Source organism: Pieris rapae, chromosome 2 (assembly GCF_905147795.1).
Source record: "Pieris rapae chromosome 2, ilPieRapa1.1, whole genome shotgun sequence".
In the NCBI taxonomy this organism is placed as follows: domain Eukaryota; kingdom Metazoa; phylum Arthropoda; class Insecta; order Lepidoptera; family Pieridae; genus Pieris; species Pieris rapae.
In genome coordinates this window covers 6,492,236-6,495,467 of record NC_059510.1, presented here as the reverse complement: position 1 = coordinate 6,495,467, position 3,232 = coordinate 6,492,236, and the positions used below count along the sequence as shown (strand labels likewise).

The following is a 3,232-nucleotide window of genomic DNA, read 5'->3' as shown; positions in this document are numbered from 1 at the left end:
AATAAGTATTCTGCTTCGAAAAAAAGAGAAAAAAGAAATGAATACTTAATTTTAATATTGAATCTGAGTGACAACGAGTGCCGTTGTAACTCCTGTCGATTCTGTTACACCGTGATTGCAACTCATTTCACAAACCGCGCTCCCTTCGTCACGCACTTCATTTTTGGAATGTCACGGCATTCTAGCAATTTCATTTTTCGTTTTTGTTGTGTGTGAAGGGAGGTGGTAGATGACTTACTAAGTGAGTTGTTGTCTATGAATATCTTGACAATTAACCCATTTTATTTATAAAAAGAGTTAATTGTCAAAATTTTCACAAAATACATAATATTTACTATTTTATTCGAAATAAAAATAGAATACGTACATCAATCATGTTTTGGGGGACCTAGATTGAATTCAAATTAGATTAATACACTTGCTTAATGTAGTGTAAATATAAAAACGTCTTGCCAATTATAACCTATTACCTTATGAATATTGTTAAAATGATATTGATTTTGACCGTAAAGCCCATCTGGCAAAGGGGCCACTTAAAGGTAAGTTATAAGTTTATTTATTAGTACATCTTAAGTTACGTGTTTTATTCATAACTTCCAATGAAGAGTATATATTTACTATTTATTATAACCCTACAGGCGACCACTGACAAGCCGTGGTGTTTGTGGGGACAGACAACTTAAAAACATTAATTATATTTCAGCACGAAACAAACGATACCTAGCATCTGGATATATTATCACAATTTAAGAATATTATCTTAACAAAAAGATCATGTTACTCTTAAGTGATACTCTCAGCAAATGGTCTAAGGATTCAAACTAAAGAGATGGATAGATATCTTAAATTTCAAAATGTTACTAAAGGTGAGTACCAAAGGTTTCATATAATATTTTGTTCAGAATAAATGAATAATAATCATGTTGGATCAAATCTATAAGCTTTCAATTGCTCAAATTCATACCATTGTAAGTGATCAATGTTGAAATGTTGGAAATGACATTGCTAGTTATAAATAAGTTATTATTTTATAAATATAGAAGCAATCAATATTAAAAAGGTAGTCATTGCTGCTGACTCCAGTTTAGCACTAAACATACCCTTTATGGGCCTGAACCATAGATTTGTTTCATTTATAAATAATTATTTTAATGAAACAAACCTATGGTTCAGGCCAAACTGCATACTTTTCTTAGATTTTTGGGTTGACTCAAATCCAAATCAAAGAAAATCTAGGGCAAACCTTTATTAAGATATAGGATTTTTATTCATACTATTGAATCAAATATTATGTGCAAAATAGTGTAATCAGTGCCTTTCTTACCATAAAACTCTTAATAATATTTGGCTTATTTATGAAACTAGTTTTTAAGAAACTTTTCTTAGAATTACAATAGTATTCCATACATTCTTTTTAAATTTCACAAGATACTACACTACGCTTGAGGTTATCCTAATCAAAACAGTTTTAGTTTTTGTGTGATGTTTGTATTAATTACAATTAATAACTTGCATAAAACAATATAATTAAATTGCTATTGCTATGCAATATTATTGTGTCAGTATGGTCACATGCCACATCTCACTATTTACAATTTTAACAGATAACAATTGTCTTACAGCCATCAGTGGTAGTCGTCAAGAACGAGGCAGATAATGACCAATGATTGAAAAGAAGATATATTAAACTGAGATCAACAATTGATTTATATAAAAATTTTATAACTGTGTTTAAGATAAATGTGTACTTCATAATATTTTCTTTTTGTATTTAATAATATTATATTAAAAAATCTACTATTTATTTAATGACTGCCTAATAAAACCGTAGTAACCTTAAATACATGGCTAAGCAGAACTAAAAAATATATATGCTGCGTTTCTGTATAGGTAAATAAAAGAACAGAATAATAACTTACACAACATGATTTAATACAAACTTAAACTTAAGTATAATAAAAACTAATCAAACCCAGCCTCACATAGAGCTAATCAATTACTACTTTATTTTGTAGACAAATATATTTATTTATTTTAATATATTTTCTAATTAGTTAAAAGTAATTGTTATGATCAAAAAAATTAAAAAGCTTAATAAGTACTTAAACTTTCATGTACATAGTGATGGTATTTTATACTTGTGTAAAGCAGAATAATGTTTTTATTCAAAACCTTAATGTTATACCTATCAATATTTATAAAGATATAAGAACCGCCAATTTTGGTTGTTCGGGCTGTGATGTCATTTATTATAAATTGAAGGATAGTTGAAATTCAATTATTTGAAAAAAATGTCATTGATACAAATGTGATATTCTTCTTCAAAGGCAGAAAAAATCAACCAGGATTTCTTGAACATTGGAACTCTGAAATTATTACATTAATCATTTTAGTATACCTACTTATAAAATAGGATGAATCTACTGGAGACAAGACATGATGAAGAGTGCATTGAAAAATTAGTTATGAGACAAAAATTTATTTTATTGCTAAAATAATCAAAATGTTTACCTTAGATTATCTATTTACTAGACTCTTCGTTCATCTCAGCAGCCCATATAGGAAATGTTTTAGGTTTCGTAAATACCACATAATTTCTTGGGTATTGGAAACAAGCGATAGTAACCAACGCCAAGAAACCAATTGGTCGTTTCATGCCTTTTCCTTCGCCATCTATAGATATTGTATTTTTTAATTGTTTACATAATTTATTTATTGAAATAGAGGTTTAAAGTGGAAACGGGCCTTCTGTAAGAATAAAAAAGTTCTATTTTACTAAACTTAATGCTTATAGATATAAATAAATTTATCGTAAAAAAATGCTGCATTTATAAATATTAATTTATAAACTTACCACATATATATAGATTGTCCTATATTAGTATATTTTCACATAAAACAACCTTTAACTTCGCTAAAAAAATGGCTAACTCACTTGTAAGAGGCTTATTACACTATGCGATATTCAGACTGACTTAGTAAGACTGTCTTAAAATCTAATTAGCAAGCTCGCTATTACACTAGACTGAATACCGCATGCTAACTCATTTTTACTCATTTGCAAAGCGTACGTAGTCGGTGACGGATGTCGCCATGTGACTTAAGAAACTACCTTAGAGTAGGAGCTGCCGAGTTTGAATGACTATTTAAATGTTATATTAGTAATTTATATTATTATATGTAATTTAATAGATACTCCATACATTCAATATGGCAATAAAAATGGCATGTC

The 3,232-nt window shown here is 28.3% G+C and overlaps 2 long non-coding RNA genes across 2 annotated transcripts; one reads left to right on the top strand and one right to left on the bottom strand.

The window, feature by feature from the left end:
• Window positions 1-233: 233 nt before the first annotated feature.
• LOC110997261 lies at window positions 234-2,007 on the top strand. The gene is made up of 3 exons (XR_006751263.1): window positions 234-539; window positions 704-866; window positions 1,623-2,007. It is a non-coding gene; the product is annotated as an uncharacterized LOC110997261 (long non-coding RNA).
• A 65-nt stretch (window positions 2,008-2,072) lies between these two features.
• LOC123690662 lies at window positions 2,073-2,941 on the bottom strand. Its single transcript, XR_006751262.1, has 3 exons — window positions 2,855-2,941; window positions 2,512-2,748; window positions 2,073-2,366 (listed from the first exon to the last, which is right to left on the bottom strand). It is a non-coding gene; the product is annotated as an uncharacterized LOC123690662 (long non-coding RNA).
• Window positions 2,942-3,232: the final 291 nt, after the last annotated feature.